Genomic DNA, 21,825 nt, shown 5'->3' on the forward strand with positions numbered 1-21,825 from the left:
ATTACACATTCACACTCCATGGAAGTCAGTTTTTGTCATGATATGTGAGCAGAAGACACATGTGTCACTCCTGGGCGGAACTTTTAAGAAGTGTTGTATGGTTCTACCATGCTCTTGTTTCCCCATACCATGAGCCATTGACCTAAGGTCTATTCCATCATCCCAGAGATGAGAGATGAAGAGATGAAGAAACATATGTGCAGACAATTCATGATGAGCAATAAAATAATTTCAAAATAAGTCTTTACATCATTGTAAACCAATATGATTTTTGAGTCACTTTTTACCTCAACCTAGCTTAATCTAAGATGACTGATACAGGATACATATTATGTGATTAAAGTGAATATTATTTAATGAAGACTATTTAAGATCTCAGCAAATTCCCCTCTTCCCTAGGTTAAACATGTGTTTTGTCCATTTAAATTCTTTCTTATTTAAAAATGAAAGTATATGAATTTTCCTCAGAGTATACCTTTGATTACAATTACAATTATAAATATGTACTGCTGTCATCACTATTTTCTAAATTTTTTTTGTGATTTTATTTTTTTTCTCTTTCCTCCTTTTAAAAGATTTTATTTTTACTTATTTGTCAGAGAGAGAGAGAGAGAGCACAAGCAGGGGAAGCGGCAGGCAGAGGGAGAAGCAGGTTCTCCGCTGAGCAGGGAGCCCGACGCGGGACCGATCCCAGGACCCGGGGATCATGACCTGAGCTGAAGGCAGACGCTTAACCAACTGAGCCACCCAGGTATCCCATGATTATACTTTTTATATCCTCTTTGACACAAAAGTTGAGGTTTTATGTTTTTTGAGTAGTTGGGCCTTTACATTTTAACTTGAAGTGCTGATTTCTATTTTCTCTGTATTGAAATTCAGAGCCCATATAAATTTAGGGTTTTGAAATAGTAAAGACCCATTTGACACATAAATTTCCTACATGTTCCGTAGTTGCCTAAAACAGATGCATTTTCTGAAAGATCTAAGGATTAATGCATACATAACATTAACTTTATTCAATCATAGAAACTATATTACTTAGATCCCATGTATCTATTTACTTTTTACCTGCATTATTTAAGATGGAGTGGGTTAAGTAATTTGGTAAAATAATGTTTTGTATATTATTCCTTGTATTTCCAAAAGTTTACTCTATGTACGTTGATGCAATGTTCTTCAATAATAACACTTCAAGGTAGTGATACCTAATACTTATGGAGCGCTGACAAAATACTAGGCATCTTGGTTTTTCACTTTCTGTTATTTGATCTCTTTTTGATTCCTTTGTTTTCTGTATTTTTCTATATGAGATAGATTTTCTTTTCTCTCTCTCTTTCCACTCTTTTAAGGAAATAGTCATCCCAATTCTAATTCATGTAAAATTTTTCTTTAAGCTTCTTAATCAAAAATTTAATATGCATATCCAAAAACCGGGGTCAAGAAAATTCAAGAAGAAACACAAGAGAGGAAATTCATAGCTATTAAACTTTAGTCTATTGAAATTATCATTTAGAAACAGTAATAATATTAACAATAACCAATAGCAGCATGCACAGTTGACTGAGCACTTGTTAATATGCTAAGCACTTTACATAATTATATACTCTAATTATCATATCAACCCTATAGTGCAAATACCATTATCTCCAGTTTCAGAAAAGTTAAGTAACTTTCTCCAAATCTTACACTCTCAAGTGGTTGAGTCAGGATTGTACCCATGTCTCTCTGATTCTTAGACAAGTGATTTGAAGACACTGAGCATCTATATAGAACACACTGAATCACCTTATTGGGGAAAAAATTAAGTAGCTCTCTTGTCATTATTTGAAGTAGTACGTGATTGGCTTCTCTATCTAAGAAGTCTTTGGAAGAAAGTGTACAGCATTATAATTCATCTTTGCATAAACTGAGTGTTTCATAAGAATTACAGACTTTTGTGAATTAGAATGAATAACATTTATAGTGCTCGCCATCGTTTGCTAAATACAAACCTTAAACATTCTATCCTGAATTCTTTATCCAGTATTTTACCACCTGGTGGAACCACCAGCTCCTGAGTGCATATTCCTAGTTTTCACACTTGTAAGAATACGTTAAAATGGTTGTGAGGTATTCTTGTTGTTCATCCCCTGTCCCACTTGCACACACTTATTTTCCAGAAATAAGTCTGAATAAAAAAGATGGTTATTTTTTCCCTTTATTTATCTGGTAAGTTGTTTTAGCACAAAGGTCTCCCAAAATAGAGTTCCTCCCAGCTTCCCTATCCACTACCCTGTAGCATTATATGCCATGTGTGTCTCTGTCAACTTGGCCTTGCTAGCAGGATAAACTGAATGTCATTCTTGGATCTGGGGTCTAAGGATAATAAATGTGAGTCTCAGCCTAGCCAACATTTCAGAAGGAAGGAACGTAAGTCTTTTATGTTTTTCTTGTAATGCTTGAGAAGGGGAAGGGAAATAAGTTTCAGGGTGGTTATGTCAGGTGCAATTAGTTCAACTTTTATAACAGAAACACCCCAAATAACAGTGGCTTCAACGGTATCGAAATTTACTTTTGCAACGTATCATAGCAGCTCTGCTTCATAAGGTTGTTACGGTTGTCTTTCAACTTGTTTTGCCTTCATCCCTAGGTATTGCCTTCATCATCATGGCCCATGATCCACATTTATTTCACATGGGAAAGCGGAAAAAGGACACGTTCTTTCTTCTCAAGGCTACAACCTGGAGGGCTGCACAAGTCCGACCGGCTCACATCTTGTTGGCCAGACTTAGCTGTAAGGAAGGCTGAGAAGGTAGATTTATTATGAGTGGCCGTGTACCACCAATGGTACAATGAAAAGTGCCTCAGCCTAAGGTGAAATGAGTTCTGGAGATTAGTTGCACAGCAATGTGAGTGTACTTAAGACTACTGAACTATACATTTAATGCTGAGATGGTAAATTTTATGTTACATGTATTTTGCCTCAGTACAAAATTTTTTTTAAAAAGTAGAAATACCTTAGCCTAGAAGTTAAGAGAAATGAGTTCTAGTCCCATCTACGCCATAATTAAATCTAATCTTGGGTGATTTTAGTTTTACTGAACATGAGTTTACTCAGCTATCTATTCAGTGAAATCATTATTTCACCACCCTTTTTAGGTATAATTCATTTGACTCTACATTTAGCTTTTTATATTAAGTAAAATATAGGGTTATTGGACAGATAAATAGGAAACTAGAAGATCAGAGGGACAAGTAAATTGAGTAAAAGGACTACCACTATGTACACACACCAGACCCAGGCTTATCCACACTGCCCTTGCGCTGAGTAACCCTGACTGCTTCCCGTCTTCTGGCTGTTTACATTAAAAGTTGTTAAGTCATTGAAGAGGATGTCCCCACAGGCCCAGGCTAGATCTGTGTCTGCCCTGGGCAAGAAGAGGATGGACCTGGTTCCTTTAGTTTCATCATAGAAAATAGGTGCTATATCATACTAACAGTACCCACAACGAAGGAAAGGCACAAAGAGAATTGGATGTCTGAAAGTCAAAACAACAATATCCACTTTTCCTCTTTTCCTCAAAATTCTCTTCCAGGCCAGCTTCCATCATGACACTTTCTCCTAGTTTTCCTCCTATTTCTAGAACATTCTTCATTCTCTCAGGCTTTGCTTTTCCCCCCTGATTCTGAAATTTCACAGTTCTCCAAGGATCTTCTACTAGGCCTCATCTTTTCATCATCAGTACATTCCCACACCCTTACTCATCATTTCAGCTCTTCATTCTACTGATGGTCCCCAAATGGCTATCACCTGTCTGACTTCTGCTGTAGTCCATATGCATGTATATAACTGCCTACTGGATCTAATGACCTCTCAAACTTATGATGTCCAGAACCACATTCCTCAGATTTCCTGACATTATACTTGTTTTGCTTGCCTACCTTGGTGAAGGGCATTACAATACCCCTTGCCTGCAAGGCTAAAACAAACCAAACAAACACACCAAACAGGAATGGTCTTAAACTTACCTCTCTTCATCATTGTCCACATCCATCCAATCGCCATGTCTCTAAGACTTTGTACCTCTGAACTGTGCCTCTGAGATACTTCCTGAACCCTCACTTGCTCTTTACCCACACTGACAAAGCCCTTATTGTTTTTATAAAGGCTTCCGGAGTTGGAATCTAAACCAAACCCAAGAAATTGACCACCATCGCTGTTTATAAAACAATTATGTTGTAGAGTTGCAATCACAATATAAGTTTATATTGAAAAAAATTACCAAGAAAAAGTGAAATTATTAACTATAACACATGGGCCATGTTTTAACTTTTTGTATATTTCTTTTAGCATGGTAACTTCAAAAACACAGAGGGAAAGTCATATTAGATGTCACTGTTATGTTGATACATTGATTTAATTTGTGAAATCAGTTTTGGAGTATTACCATTTTTTAATCTTGGAAATACTCCAAACCGACTAATGTGGACTTCATTAACTTATTTGAAGGACTGCATCATATGTGATTGTTTAAAGGAACTTTTTGAAACAGAATTTGACCACCATCATGAAAGTTTTCAACTGACCATGGCTGCTCACCCATCAGTGTTTCCAACCATTTACCAAATCCATGTTTTCAAACTGAAAACATCAAAGGTCAGATTTGTATTGCAGCCCTAAATCTGAAGGCATAGGTCTATGACTTGAATTCCTGTCACGTAAGGCAAAATTAAAAGATACTGATGCATTTTTTTTCTACATGGAATTACAAAGGAAGTCGTTTCTCAATAGAGATAGAGGAGTCAATGCTGTCAACAGGCGAAGCTTTCAATAAATATCCAAGAAACAGCTATTTCGATATAAATGTTCCAGATGGCTTCATCCCAGCTTCGCCACCCCCCACACTCTCCCTTGTTACTTAGGCAAGTCTTTTTATATATACTAACGTGCACTTTTCTTCCTCCTAGGGCTGATGCTTTTTAATAAGTGTAAAGGGGTATTTTTCTAACTTGACTTGGGATCTGGATAGCAACTGGTGAGAACAGCACCCACTCCCAAGCCACCACGAGTATCAGGTGGCATTCACTGATACTCATGGGGACTTGCATCTTGCGACTGGTTGAGAGGGGAAGAATTCAGTTGAGGTCAGAGTCCAGAAAATGCAGAAGGGAGATGGGCACTCTGGAAGAGGTAATGTAGCAGCTCTGACTTACCCAGTTCTTGGGGCGAGGATTGGGTGTCTGGTGAACTGTCTGCAGGCTGCAGTCAGACAGAACTGCTTTCATGAGGGACTCTGTGAAGCTCTGGGCAGAAGAAAGTCGGCTTCAGGTTCTAGGTGGCAAAGGATGGCAGGGAGGGAGGGCAAGAGTCATTCTCTCTTCCTTTACACAGCCGGCCATGACACATCAAAGGCTTTCACAGTGAACTCCACCAACCGTGGCAGCCGTGAAATCTGAGAGTGAATTTCTGAGACACGCAGCTCCCCGTACGAAGCAGGTAGGAAGAATGGGGGTAGTAGGAGTCTGTAGCACGTAGCCTAATTTGTCAGCACATACGTGGGTGTCAAATTTAAGGACTTGACAGCAGCTGATTGCACCAGAAGCCAGCCGTAAATCACTGATGCACCAGTATACGCCAGCTACAGATCAGCCCTTTGGGGGGCTCCCAGAAATGCTCAGCAGAGATTTTGAAAGTGGAAGAGGGTTCCAGTCTGGGTAGACAGTGCAAGAACAAAAACTTTGGGTCCTTGAAAATTCATTTGCCTATAAAACTGATGAGGTCTTCATTGTATTGGCATCACATAGGGATCAAGTTTTAAGCGCAAAGAAAGACGAATTTACCTTGGGAATATCAATTGCCATCTGGAGGATGAGGGAAAGGGGGTTTTTGTTTTGTTTGTTTGTTAACAAGCAGAAATACCCCAACCAATATCAGTTAGGGAACAGTGTTTTGAACTAAGACATTACTAATGGTATAGCTCTTAGATCACTTTAGTATGTGAGCTAGTAGAACGTTTAACAAAGAATTATATACAATGCCAAGATTACATTCCTTTATAATACAGTGGGATTTTATCAGCCAATTCTGGCAACCAGACCAGGTATTTTGTAGTTTCAAAATCAGAATTTTAAAGCACTCTGGGACTGAGAAAAGCCCATCCTTTCACTAGACAGTTCTTTTCATAGAGAGTTATGATTTATTGCAGAAATTTTTACTAGTTTTATTTTAGGGCATTTAGAAGTAACAGCCCAAAATGGAATTTTTTCCTCAAAATTTTCCTACTGTACTTTCTCAATAATGTTCTCTTGTTTTCCCAGGGTACAGAACTTTTTAACAATTTGCACACATGTATGTTTATTTAGGCATTGATTTTGCTAAAATCCTCACCAGGGCTCCAAGTCTTCTGGCGTCCCCCTGTAATACATATTCCAAGTTTTGTCACTTGATCTTCTGCACTTCATCTTTCTCTAAGATAAGAAGAACTTCCATTGGTATCATTGACTCCACAGAAGGTATCATGATATAGAATATATTCACGGAACTGTCAATCGCTGAGAATTTTTGGTGGCAGTATAAGAATATTTTAGTCGAAAGAATTAAGGAGATTTTGGTAGACGTTTTCTTTCTGGAAACATATTTATAAATTCTGATCTAGATTCTGTCACAAATTAACTGTGTAAGGTTGAGTCTTAATGTCTCTGGGCCTCAGTTTCCCGATAGAGAAATTGATCTAAATAACACTTTGTAAAGAACAAATTATGCGAAGCACAAATCCTATGAGATGCTCCTTTTCAAAAGGGGCCTGCAATCAAGTACGCCATATCAATGCCCATTCCTCAGGTCTATGGAGCATTATCACAAATCAACCCACTTATTTAATCATGGAATCCTTTTTCCAGGTTAATACCTATTAAAACCCAGATAAGACAGTTCAACAAAGCTGGATTAAATGATCCATATGTCTGTTTCCAACTAAGAAAATTCTTCAAGACTAATAGCTTTAAGCCTTATGAAAAATTACTGACGAGTGACAAAATCCTAAAACAAAATTATAAGCAAGCTCGGACTTCAATAAAGTACATTTTTATTCTTATGGACCAATAGCAAAAGAACACACAGAATGAATATAGTCCTATGAGGGTGATAACATTAGGCTTTTATTTTCCAAAAAGACTTTTTTGGTCACTGTATTATTTATACAATTAAAAAGTAATTTTTGCTCAGAAATGACAGTTTTCACTCTGTGTCTAGCAAATAATGTCATTCTAGCAAGTAATGTCATTCTGTTCGTTTGTAGGTCTTTCTTTGACTACCGCACTTTTGCCTGTTCTTTGGTAGGGTATAACTAAAGTAAGCAAACGGACATTTCAAACTTTCAGTGACTATTGCTTCAAGACAAAGCCATGAGTCTATGCTATGGGGGCAGGAAACCATTACACACACATACTTATATATATATCTTTTGCATTTGCACCAACTTCCTCAGGATGTTTGGCCAAACCATTCAACCACTATGTGACTTTGTCCACTGAACTAGAAGAGAATACTGTTGATCTCATCATAATGCCCCATAGTCCTCATCTGTCCTGTCTGCCATGGCCAAACTGATTTGTGCACCTACACGGAGGTGCTGGCGCAATCTTCCTGGTTCCTCTCTGCTTAGTGAACTGTAGACTGAGAGATAGGATTTAGATTGTGCCTTTAAATAGAATTTCTTGAAAAATGAGAAAAAGGTTTTATTTATTTCTTTATTTATTTATGTTAATCACCATACATTACATCATTAGTTTTTGATGTAGTGTTCTATGATTCATTGTTTGCGTATAACACCCAGTGCTCCATTCAGTATGTGCCCTCTTTAATACCCATCACCAGGCTAACCCATCCTCCCACTCCCCTCCCCTCTAGAACCCTCAGTTTATTTCTCAGAGTCCATAGTCTCTCATGGTTCGTCTCCCCCTCCAATTTCCCTCCCATCCTTTTTCCCTTCCTGCTAGCTGCTTCCTCTTCTTTTTTTAACGTATAATGTATTATTTGTTTCAGAGGTACAGGTCTGTGCTGCAACAGTCTTACACAATTCAACAGCACTCACCATAGCACATACCCTCCCCAATGTCTATCACCCAGCCACGCCATCCTTCCCACCCCCCACCACTCCAGCAACCCTCAGTTTGTTTCCTGAGATTAAGAATTCCTCATATCAGTGAGGTCATATGATACATGTCTTTCTCTGGTTGACTTATTTTGCTCAGCATAATACACTCCGGTTCCATCCACGTCATTGCAAATGGCAAGATTTCATTCCTTTTGATGACTGTATAATATTCCATTGAATATATATACTACATCTTTTTTATCCATTCATCTGTCGATGGACATCTTGGCTCTTTCCATAGTTTGGCTATTGTGGACATTGCTGCTATAAACATTGGGGTACACATACCCCTTCGGATCCCTACATTTGTATCTTTGGGGTAAATACCCAGTAGTGCAATTGCTGGGTTGTAGGGTAGCTCTATTTTCAACTTTTTGAGGAACCTCCATGCTGTTTTCCAGAGTGGCTGCACCAGCTTGCATTCCCATCAACATTGTAGGAGGGTTCTCCTTTCTCCGCATCCCTGCCAACATCTGTCATTTCCTGACTTGTTAATTTTAGCCATTCTGACTGGTGTGAGGTGGTATCTCATTGAGGTTTTGATTTGGGTTTCCCTGATGCCGAGGGATTTTGAGCACTTTTTCATGTGTCTGTTGGCCATTTGGATGTCTTCTTTGGAAAAATGTCTGTTCATGTCTTCTGCCCATTTCTTGATTGGATCATTTGTTCTTTGGGTGTTGAGTTTAAGAAGTTCTTTATAGATTTTGCATACTAGCCCTTTATCTTATATGTCATTTGCAAATATCTTCTCCCATTCTGTCGGCTGTCTTTTGGTTTTGTTGACTGTGTCCTTTGCTGTGCAAAAGCTTTTTATCTTGATGAAGTCCCAATAATTCATTTTTGCCCTTGCTTCCCTTGCCTTTGGCAATGTGTCTAGGAAGAAGTTGCTGTGACTGAGGTCGAAGAGGTTGCTGCCTGTGTTCTCCTTTAGGATTTTGATGGACTCCTGTCTCACATTTAGGTCTTTCAACCATTTGGAGTCTATTTTTGTGTGTGGTGTAAGGAAATGGTCCAGTTTCATTCTTCTGCCTGTGGCTGTCCAATTTTCCCAACACCATTTGTTGAAGAGACTGTCTTTTTTCCATTGGACATTCTTTCCTGCTTTGTCGAAGATTAGTTGGCCATAGAGTTGAGGGTCCATATCTGGGTTCTCTATTCTGTTCCATTGATCTATGTGCCTGTTTTTGTGCCAGTACCATACTGTCTTGATGATGACAGCTTTGTAATAGAGCTTGAAGTCCGGAATTGTGATGCCACCAGCTTTGCTTTTCTTTTTCAACATTCCTCTGGCTATTCAGGGTCTTTTCTGTTCCCAGGGAAAAAGTTTATTTTAGTTTAATTTCTGTTTTTAATAACTTCAAGAAATTTCTTTGATTGAAGTTTTGATTGTGTAATAGGTTGTCCTTTGGAGGAGCCCTGATCTTTATGTTTAAAAAAAATAGAGGCAGACTACTGTCCCAATGAACCAAGCAGAGGTTTTTCTCTCTGAAGGAATAATGTTTCATTGGTCCAAATAAAGTTCATGTTAAGACAGAAATTAGGTTTCAAACATTAAAACTGTATAAAGCGAGAGCTAAAAAGTCATACTTGTAGCTGTAGTGTCCCCAAAGAGACATTACCCCTCTCATTTTCTTCCTCCTGGTGGTGAGCCCAGATCTGATATTAAGAGGAAGTACCATCTTTCTTTTGTCTATTCTATTAGGATGGTTCAAACAGCATAGTCACTGACGGCAGTAAATACCTTTGCCTCCAAAACATTTCTCTTCCTCTACAGTCTTGGGACATGGAGAGCCTTGCCTTCTGCCAGCAATGCCACAGCAGGGCCTGTTCCCCCCCCCCTTTTATACTGAGCTTGAGTTTGTTTCAGAAATATGTGTACATATCTGATTTATGTCTTCAGCCTGTTGACTGCATGTATTCCTCACCCTTGACCCCAAATAGTTCCAACATGCTGTCAGACTGTTTTTCATATCCCAGGATGCTGACCAGAGGATACTGATTTCCTTATGATCCCAAGATTAGTGGAACCATTTGAAGCTTGAGAAACATTTGAGTTAAAAACGAAAGAACGAGAAGGGAAGGGAAGGGAAGGGAAGGGAATGGAAGGGAAGAGAGGAAGGAAGGAAGGAAGGAAGGCAGGAAGGAAGGAAGGAAGGAAGGAAGATGATTCGAAGCCAGATGGTAGAAGAGAATGAAGAAAAGTGTAATGAGATACAATTTACATAAATTAAAATGCACCTATTTTAAGTGGAACAATTTCAGTGAGTTTTGAAAAATTTATTTATCAGTGTATCTATCACCATAATTGATAGAACACTTCCATCACCCAAAAGATTCCCTCATGCCCCATTATACTCCATTACCCCAACCTGTTGTCTCAGGTAATCATGAATTCACTTTCTGTCACTGTAGATTAGATTTTGCCTGTTCTAGAATTACATATAAATGGAATTATACAGTGTATAGTCTTTTATATCTGGCCTCTTTCCTTCAGTACAATATTTTTGCAATTCATCCACATTGTAGTTATATACCTATAATTCATTGATTTTTATTGTTGAGTCGTATTCCACAGCACAGATGTGCCACAATTCATTTTTCCATTCATTGGCTGATAACCATTTAGGTTGTTTAAACCTCAGGGCTACTATAAATTAAGCCACTATGAACATTTGTGTACAAGTCTTTGTGTTGACATATGCTTTCATTTCTCTTGGGTGAATATCTAAGGATGAGATGCCTGGGTCATTTGATAACCAGCTTTTAAAAAGCCAGCAAATGTTATCCATGGGACACCTGCGTGGCTCAGTTGGTTAAGCACCCGACTCTTGATTTCAGCTCAGGTCGTGATCTCAGAGTTGTGAGATTGAGCCCCGTGTAGGGCTCCATGCTGGGTGTGGAGCCTGTGTAAAATTCTCTCTCTCTCTCTCCCTCTCCCTCTGCTTGATCTCTCTCTAAAAAAAATTTTTTTTTAATTTTAAGAAGCCAGTGAATGCTCTCTAAATCACCATTTCTTCTGTTTTACATTATCCATTGAGCTTTCTCAGTTCCCCCCAAAAGTATCTGCCTTCAAAGAACATGAATAGAAAAAAAAAAAAAAAAACTGTCTGAAGAAAGGGGAAAGGAAGCAAAGCAGAAGTTTATCCTGTTAATGTCTTCTGCTCAGATTTCATCTGACTGGACTGGCCAAGAGAGAGGCCCCAAAACATCCCGTCTATATAACACTATTGTAAATTATCTTTTTTAAAATTTTAGTTTCTAATTTCATGTTGCTTATTTATAGAGATCTGCTTGATTTTTATTTGTTCACCTTGATTCCTATGACCTTGCTAACTCACTTATTGTTTCTAGTTTTTTGGTAGATTCTTTAGAATTTTCTACATTAAAAAAACCATATTATTGGCAAGTAGGGAGAGTTTAACTTCTTTCTTTCCAAATTTTATGTCTTTTATTTCTTTTTCTTACCTTATTGCAAAGAATAGGGATGATGAGAATGGACATTCTTGCCTTTTTCCTAATAATAAGTAGAAAGCATTCAGCCTTTCAACATTAAGTGTGATGTTAGCTGTAGATATTTTTGTAGATGCCCTTTATCAGGCTAAATAATTACTTTCTGTTCCTAGTTTGCTGAAAATAGATTTTTTTTTAATGTTTGTATGCATTCATATGGTCATGTGGTTTTCCTCTTTATATTGCTAATGTGGTGAATTGCATTGATTGCCAAACATTGAAGCAATGTTGCAATCTCTGGAAAAAATCCACTTGTTTGCAATAAATTATTCTTTTTGCATATTGCTGAATAAAATTTGCTACTTTTTTAAAGGATTTTTGTGTCAATGTTCTTGGGAGATGTTGGTCTATAGTTTTAATGCCTTTTGTTTTGTATGAGAATGCTAGTTTCATAAATTGAACTAAGAACTATCCTCTTCTCTACTATTTTGTGGAAGTGATTGTGTACATTTGGTATTGTTCTTTCTTAAATGTTTGGTACAATTAACCAGTGAAATCACCTGGGCCTGGAGATTTATTTTTAGAATTTTTTTTAACCCTGAATTCAGTTTTTTATAGAATTACAGGGCTATTTAGGTTGTCCATTTCATCTTGGGTGAATTTTAGCAGTTTGTGATTTTAAGGAATTTCTCCATTTTATCATGGTTGTAGAATTTATGTGCACAGAGTTGTTCATAGTTTTCTCTTATGATCCTTTTGCCATCTGCTGTGCTTGTGGTGATAATCACATATTCCTGACATGGGTAATCTGTGTCTTTTCCCTCCTTTGTCATTCTTGCTAGACTTTTGAAAATTTTATTGATGTTTTTAAAGAATCAGCTTTTGGTTTTGTTTATTTTCTCTATTTTTTATTTGTTTGTTTTCATTTCTTTGATTTCTGCTCATTATTTTCTTCCTCCTGCTCAATTTGGTTCATTTGATTGTTCTTTTTCTAGTTTATAAAGGGAATAACTTAGGTCATTTCTTTGAGATCTTCCTTCTTTTCTAGTATTATATATATGCACTTAATGCTATAAATTTCCTTCTAAGCACTGTTTCAGCTGCTCCTACAAATTTTGATGTGTTGTATCTGTTCACTTCAAAATAGTTTTTTATGTTTCTTGAGATTTCCTCATTGACCCATGGATTATTGCAAAGTGTGTTGTTTAATTTGTGTTTGGAAAATTTCCCATCATCTTTCTGTTACCAGTTTCTAGTTTAATTCCATTATCTCCAAGGATATACTTTGTAAAACTTCGATTCTATCCAATTTAGTCCTCCTTAATTTTTGATTTTTGTCTAATCTGCAATTTCCATTCCAGTGAAACAAATATTCTAAATGTTGATATGTATACTGGAATAGATTAAATCAGCTTGTTATGATATGATATGCTTTCCCAGCATATGTTGGTAATAAAATTGAACTTGTTTTTTATACTTATCTTCAATTGAAAAATTTGAAAGAGACATTTTATTTATTTATTTAGAGAGCACGTGTATGAGTTGGTGGGGAGGGGTAAAGGGAAAGAGAAAATCCAAAGCAGGCTCTATGCTCAACATGGAGCCCTACATGAGGCTCAATCTCTCAACCCTGAGATCATGACCTGAGCTGAAACCAAGAGTCAGACGTTTAACTGACTGAACCACCCAGGTGCCCCTGAAAAAGACATTTTAAATATTGGAAGCCAATATTGTTTGGAGAGTCATGTGGATGATGTCCTTTGGTCTGTGCATAGAATTCCCATTCCACACCACCTTACCCTACCCATTTTAGCCAATAGGAAAGGGAACTTCATGACTGGATAAGATTTTTAAAAGAATTAAGCAACCCTGAAATATTCTCAGGAATAAAGCTTTGAAGCGGGTGTCTTGGTAGAGCTTTCTCTCTATATTATGGTAGTATTTTCCTCATTGCAGGCTTTTCTACTCATGATTTATTTGTCATCAGTTACAAAATGTCCCGTATATTCACCACACTGTTCCAAAACCGGGTGGAGTTGTGGAGGTAGCAATAGAACAGAAGAAAACATACAATGATATGCAAGGGTGGGGCTTTAATTTGCAAAATAGTAGCTTCTAGTATGGAGTTTTTAAGAGCGAAAACAATTCTTTATCCAATGTGCCATACTTTCCCTGTTAACAGAATCTTGCTTTAGGGACTGGGGCATTCCAATCCATAGCAAATAAATTTCAATATGAATGCATCTCCTGACATTTTGTTGATGTAAGAGTCTTCTTCAGAGATTTAGGAATTTGCATTTCTAAAAGGCACCAATAACATTCCTCTTTGTACCACTCTATTACAGTCGTGGCCTTCATCAATATGTGGGTTATTAATGCTCCCAGGTAAGCAGTTATCTAGAATTTGGTCCATTAGCCTGTTCCACCCTCATCACATTGCTAGTAGTCCTCGGGTTTCCTGCTCTATTTGAAATTTTGCCAGTAAAGTTATGTTAAGAACAACTACCACAGTGATGGAGACTTAACAAACCCAAAGCCAACTTGGCACCCATGAGAGGTGAGAATCAGTGGATAAATACTTCAGCTTTCCCATCCATAGGAGGGTGATTCGGAGCTTCATTCTACATGGTTCCTCTGAGTCTATAATACACTACTGTCACCCAAATCTAGTCCTAGGGTTTGCTTTCATGGGAATCCAAAATAAAATAGGAAGTATTCAATAAATACTTGTTGGGTAACTTTTTAAATGGAGTTGTCTGAAAAGAACACACAACAAATAGAACAACAAATAGAGAGAATGCACTAAGACACTGAAAATTTCTGGGCAAACACCCTCTACGTCATTTTTTTCCCCTCTCCCACAACCTCTGATATTTAGACTCCTTTCCCTGGGTTGATAAGCAAGACTGTCAATCTTGAACTGTGAAGTCACCTGTTAAAAAAGAAAGGAAAGAGCTTCTTCCTGGTCTCATTCAGTAATATTTCAGGGCTTCTCTCATCAGAGAATTTGTCTTAAATATACTGGGCTGTGTTTTAATTTTCTTTTGTTCTGACCTCATTCAAGACCGGGTTCATGGTCACAATTCTTTGAATAAGATTGCCCATTGGTTTTCTCTTCCTCCTAACTGAATAACTGTTTATTTTTATATGTTTCCTTTTATTCAACTAGTAAGATTTAGGCTTCAATTAGTCAGCCATTATCACAGTAATGTATACTAAACCCCTCAAAAACTCAGTGGCACTTAACAATAAATATTTATTCTTATGGTCATGAGTCTGCTGTTTCACTGTAAAATCAGCTCATCTAGGGTGGACTCAGCTGGGCTCTGCTTTAGTCTGAGTGGCTGAGCTTGGTTCCTCCCTGTGAGCTGGACTCAGATCTGATCCATGTGTGTTTATCCTGGGCTGAAGGGGAAGTAGTTAACCAAGACATTTAAAGCTTCTGCTTGCCTGCATTGACCAAAGCAGGTCCATGGCCAACCTCAAAATCAAGGGGTGGGAGAATGTACTTGGCCGTAGCAAGGGTGTGGAAGTAAATCTTACCCCATGAGGGCCAGGAATTATAACTAATAACTCAATCTCTCACAGAGCCCTGGCTGGGATGATGAATGGTCTTGTTTGGCGGTTCTCAAATTGTGATCTGGAAACCTGTGGGAGTCCCTGAGATCTTTTAAGCAGTCTGCAAGGTTGACACTATGTTCATAATAATAATAATAATGTGATATTATCTGACTAATTTACTCGTATTTTTTCATGAGTGTGCAGTGCAATTTTCCAGTTTTCCAGTCCATATATAACATGGCAACAGTTTGAATGCGGAAGCAGATAATCCAGCTGTCTTCTGAGGAGGCAGATATGAAGATATTTGCAAAATGTTAAACAATGCTGTATTTTCAATAATTCTTTTCAAATATATGGTAATTTTATTTATTTATTTATTTGTTTATTTATTTGTTTATTTATTTATGTAGGCTCCATGCCCAGTGTAGAGTCCAATATGGGGCTTGAACTCATGACCCTGAGAGCAAGACCTGAGCTGAGATCAAGAGCTGAACACATAACCAACTGAGCCATCCAGGTACCCCAGATGGTAATTTTAAGGAAAAATATATCATAATTACATTAATAGGTAATGACTTTATAATTGACATTTAAATGAATTTGTAAATAAATATTTTTAAAATGTCTTAGTTTTAATTCCAAATATAGTTAAGTATTAAAAGATACAATCTACATAAACAAAAGCTCTTTAGGGTCTTCTATAATATATTTTAATTATTTTCCTATTTTTTTATTGTGGAGAAAAACACATAATATAAAATTTACCATCCCAACCATTTTTAAGTGTGCAGTCGGTAGTATATTTGCATTGTTGTGAAACAGATCTCCAGAACTCTTTTCATGTTGCAAATCTCAAATTCTGTACCCCTTAAACAATATCTCTCCATCTCCCCCTCCCTCACCCCTGGTAACCACCATTCTACTTAGTGTTTCTACGAATTTGACTACTTTAAATACATCTTATAAGTGTAATTACACAGTATTTTTCTTTTTGTGACTCGTTCATTTCACTTAGCACAATGTAACATGTGACAGGATTTCTGTCCTTCTTAAAGGCCAAGTAATATTCCAGTGTGCGTGTGTGTGATGCCACATTTTGTTTATCCATTCATCCATCAATGGAAATTTGGGTTGCTTCAACCTCTTGGCTATTTCGAATAGTGTTGCTGCAAAGAGAAGTGTGCAAATATCTCTTTGAGACTGTGCTTTGAATTCTTTTGGTTTATAACCAAAAGTGGAGCTGCTAAATTGTGTGGTAGTTCTATTTTTATTTTAATAATGTATTTTTAACTAAGGTTTTTATTTTGAGATAATCATAGATTCATATGCAGTTGTAAGATATAATACAGAGACATCTATGTACTCTTGGCCTGGTTTTTCCCAATGGTAAAGTTATAGCACTATATCTCAAAAAGGACATTGCCACTGATAGAATTAAGGTACAGAACATTTCCATCAACACAAGGAGCCCTCATGATGCCCTTTTATAGTTACACTGACTTCCTTCCCATCTCCTCATTAACCTTTGCATTGACCTTTCTTTCTGGACTTGAAAAATATTTTGCCACTTTCTTTCGGTCTACATGATTTCTGATGAGAAATCTGCTGTTTTTCAAAATGTTTCCACCTGTATGTTAGGTGTTATTTCTGTCTTTCTGTTTCAAGATAATTTCTCTGTCTTTAGTTTTCAGAAGTCTGATCATAATGTGTCTTTGATTTCTTTGGGTTTATCATATTTGGGGATTTCTCAGCTTATTGAGTATATAGGTTTATGTCTTTTGGGAAGTTTTTGGCCATTGTTGCAATTACTTTTTCAGCCTTGCCTTCTTTCTCCTCTGTTCAGTTTTTTATTTCAGTTATTGTACCTTTCAGTTCTAACATTTCCACCTGGCTCTTATTTATATCTTCTATACCTTTGGTGAAACTTCCTACTTTTTTCTCTGTAATTACTCATTAAAGCATTTTTATGACTGTTTTAAAATCTTTGTTGAATAATTCTGATATCTCTATAGTCTTAGTGTTTGTATTTGTTGTCTTTTTTATATCCTGTTTGAGATTTTTCTGGGTTTTGGTATGATTTTTTTTTTTAACTGAAGCCTGGATATTTTGCTGAGTTTCTGGATCTTATTTAAATCCTCTGTGTTAGCTGACTTTTTTTGACACTGATCTGGCCAGGGAAGAGGCAATACCTCTTTACTATTACCAGGTGAGGGTAGAAGTCCAGCTTCCCCACTTGGCTTTCCTTGACATCTGGAGGGGTTCTCCTCATTATTGCTGGGTGGGGAGTGGAGTTCCAACTCCCCACTAAAACTCCAGTGATATCTGCCTGGCTGGGAGAAGTAGGAATACCTTGCTACCTTTCCTCACAAAGTCTCCACTGACACCATTTTTGGCATGGAGGAATGCTTTGTCACCACTGAGCAGTGATGAAAGTTTTGACTATCCACTAGACTTCTGACACCACCTCACCTGGTTACAGTCTCTTGAGAGTGGAAATCTAGGCTCTCTACTTAACTTTGCTGGCCTAGGTAGGAATAAGGTACAGGTTTTTTTTCTATGATGGAGTAGGGCAGTTATTGTCTAAGTTTTCTTTTTACTGGCTGCTCCTTTTCTTTTCCTTTGGCTTGAGAGAGCAGGTTGTCAGAACCTTTTTTCATTTATGCCTAATGGCATTTCTGGATTGTTGCCTTCTTCAGCTCTAATTCTGGGATAGATGAGGCAAAAGGGAACACAGGGAATGTACCACTATGTTGTTCTTTGGGTCCTGAGTTCCCTAGTTGGTCTGCCTTCTTCTTGCCACCTTTTGGAGTCTTTTAGTGTTTATTTTACATATAACATCAGGGTTTTTATTGTACTTATCAAGAGGAATATGGAAAAGTATGCTTACTCAATTTTCCTAGAAGTGAAAGTCTCAATAATTTTTACAAGTACAAAGAATTCCTGAGACCAAAATGTTTGAGAACTGCTGATTATATTCAAAGGTTCTCAGGTTTTAGATTTCATGGATATATAAAACAAAATAAAAGATTTTAAAAGGTATCTCAATAAAGTTGCTTTCTGTTCATTACACCACACAAAATAGTAAAAAAAATGGTCTTCTGATAATTTATCACTATTTTTTTCACAAAAGAAATGTATTACCACCACAAATTAAAAAACCAAAATCTCAAAAGTTACAGTCCTTCAAAATGTACAAATATCACATCATTAAATTTTTTCCCTAAACAGTCTTTTTTATTTACCTCAACTCCCTCTGGTCCAGTGAAAACTCAACTTTACATAAGTACCAATAGAGAGACAAGCATGTGGGAGCTCCTGGCAGTGGTGATTTTAAACTCAAACTACCTGGCCCATTGTAAGGAAAATATAAAATTCTGTTAAATGAAATTCTCTCCAGATTCATTATGTGGGTTTTCAGAGAAAGGTATCTTTTTACACTGGAACTATAGAGTCAAGTTGCTTGCTTCATGTAGGACATTGCACTACACATACCCAGGTTCTGGGATAACTGTCCAATATGGTGTTGCAATAAGGTCCATAAGAAGGACAGTAATGGCAGAAGCTTGTTGCTATTTTTGGATAGATGTTTATTATAAGTTTTTTCTTTCTTATGTTTTTCCTCATGTTTTTACCTAGAGGCTGTTGTAATAGGTGTATTTTTAACAAATAAACAAACAAACAAATAAATAAAATATCGGGTCCAATCCAGATAGAATTAAGCTCTGCAGCTGCTCTCCTCTAGACACACTGACAGCATTACTCAGTCTCTGCAGGTTTTATGAACCCAAGAGTTAAGAAAGATGAGGACAGGGCCCTTTGCTCCTCCTGGATTCTCCAGTGGTCAATAGAATATTTCTCCAGGACATAGTACCCAACCAATGAGTCTACAGAAATAGGCTTTGTGAAATAGTGGAGTTTCTCTATGTAAAAAGGAATCACTGAAGTTCCTGTGGCCTTGGTTTACTTCAACAGAATTCTCTCTAGACTGAATCATTCCCCAAAGGGCCATCAAGCCAAGTGCCAATTTATTCTCAAATCCTCAAAGGAAAAGCTTACAGTTGTCAGTCGTATGTCCTTCTCTAGATGGAAATAAGACAGATCTAGCTTTCTACTGGGCCAGGAATCATTGATTGCAGGGAGAGCAAATGCTCTCACAGTCTAATCAATCTCACAGAGCAGATGGATGTGGCAATTAGTGCAAAAACAATTTTGCCAAGAATATTAACACTTCTTGAGTTTATCAAGAAAGGGTGAAGTTTCTAGTCAATAATTTTCTAAATTTATAGAAGAGTTACTGGTGAGCAACAGGGTGTGGGATATCTAGTCTTGTGCTCTTGCATAGGACAACGAGGTAACTAGTAGAAATGAAAGAATGAGGTTCTTCATACACATCAAGTGAGATCGTGGAGTTGAGAACAAATGAGTTTTTAGTTAATATATGCTCTAACTCTTCTAAAAAATACTGAAATGATTATTTTGTTTTGACACAAGTTATTCAGAAAATTGCTTTAATTCTTTTCCTTTACAAACCTTTTGCACAGTTTAGTGATCTACAACAAAGGTTGACAAACATTTTCTATAAAGGGCCAGAGAGTAAAATATTTTAGGCTTGATGGCCATATGGTCTCTTTCACAGCCACTCTAATTCTACTGTTGTAGCATAAAAGCAGCCACAGAGAATATAAATAAAGGGCATGGCTTTGAGTTCCAATAAAACTTTATTTATAAAACAAGACAGATCTGGCCCATGGGCCATAGATTGCAGAAGTCTGATCTAGGGCTTTGGTATGGTCATTTGATCCCCTCTAATAGTATCGATAGAATATTTTCCCTTTCTGAAATTAGGGCACTTATTAGAAGCACCAAACTTAAAAAAAGCAGTGTTTCTAGAATGATTAAAAGAGGTCAGTTTGCATGTGGTTTCCAGAATTTCCTTTTCACTCATAATATGGAAATGTGCAGGAAGTATGCTTCCCCTTTGAGTAATCTCACTTGCCAATCAAAGTCTTCCTGTATCTTTCCCAATGTCTTCATCTTTCTCTTCCTGAGTCCCTGTTCTTTCTTCTGGCTCTCTTCTCTTTTTCCCTTAGTTTTATGTTTTTGCACAATCCTCCCCCTACTCCCTTTCCATATTTCAACTTCATTTTGGTCAAGTTGGATTTTGTAGCATAGTCTAACAACTTAATCAAGAATTGAGTGTTAAAGCTATGAACCTTTAATAAGGATAAAGCAGGGAGTGCCAAGGCAAATGAAAGATTTGTTGAGAGATATGTTCACTAGGACCAGTGAAATAAATTCTCAGTGCCTCAGTTTAATATCAATAATATAATGATAATAATGTATCTACCTTATATGGTTGTTATACAGATTAAGTGAATTTATATTGTCAATGGCTTAAAACAGTGTTAATATTTAAGTTCAGGAACAAGGTAAAGATGTCTTCTCTCTCTATTTTTATTCAACATTGCCCTGGGTGTTCGAGAAAAGAAAAGAAAAAAAAAAAGAAGGTATTTAGATTGCAAAGAAGATATAAAACTGTCTTTATTTTTATATGACATGATAGTCTCCATAGAAAATGTTGTGGGGGGTGCTTAGGTAGCTCAGTCGGTTAAGCATCTGCCTTGGGCTCAGGTCATGATCTCAGGGTTCTGGGATTGAGCCACGTGTCAGGTTCCCTGCTCAGCGGGGAGTTTGCTTCTCCCTCTGCCCCCCTACCTCAAATAAATAAATAAAAAATCTTAAAAAATAAAAAAATAATAAAAAAAAAGAAAATGTGATAGAATCTACAAAAAAGCTACCTGAACTATTAAGTGAGTGTAGGCTAGGTTGCAGGATAAAAGACCTACATACAAAAAAAAAAAAATTGGGGTGCCTGGGTGGCTCAGTCATTAAGTGTCTGCCTTTGGCTCAGGTCATGATCCCAGGGTCCTGGGATCGAGCCCCCGCATCGGGCTCCCTGATGAGCAGGGAGCCTGCTTCTCCCTCTCCCACTCCCCCTGCTTGTGTTCCCTCTCTTGCTTTGTCTCTCTCTGTCAAATAAATAAATAAAATCTTTAAAAAGATTCAATTCTGTTTCTATATTCTAGGAACAAACAGTTGGAAATCAAAAATTCTAAAAATATGTGTAATGGAGTAAAAAATATGAAATAGGGTCGCCTGGGTGGCTCAGTCGGTGAAGCGGCTGCCTTTGGCTCAGGTCATGATCCCAGGGCCCTGGGATCGAGCATCGGGCTCCCTGCTCAGTGGGGAGCCTGCTTTTCCCTCTCCCTCTGCTGCTGCCCCTGCTTGTTCTCTCTCTCTCTCTCTGTCAAATAAATAAAATCTTAAAAAAAACGAAATAATTTAGGGATAAATCTGATAAAGATATGCTAGAACTGTACATTAAACATCATAAAACACGGCTGAGAGAAATGAAAGAAGACCTAAGTAAATGAAGAGATATATCATGTTCATGGATCTGAAGATTCAATATTGTTAAAAGGCCAATTCTCCTCCAAAATGATCTACGGAGTTGAAGCAATCTCAATCAAAATTGAGCAGATGTTTTTTTGTGGAAATTGACAAGCTGAACCTAGAATTCACAGGTAGATGAAAAGACCCAGAATCACCAAAACAACTTTTGAGAATAAAATTTAAAGACTTTAGATTACTTAGATTACTTGGCTTTAGGACATCTAGA

Source organism: Neomonachus schauinslandi, chromosome 1 (assembly GCF_002201575.2).
Source record: "Neomonachus schauinslandi chromosome 1, ASM220157v2, whole genome shotgun sequence".
NCBI lineage: Eukaryota > Metazoa > Chordata > Mammalia > Carnivora > Phocidae > Neomonachus > Neomonachus schauinslandi.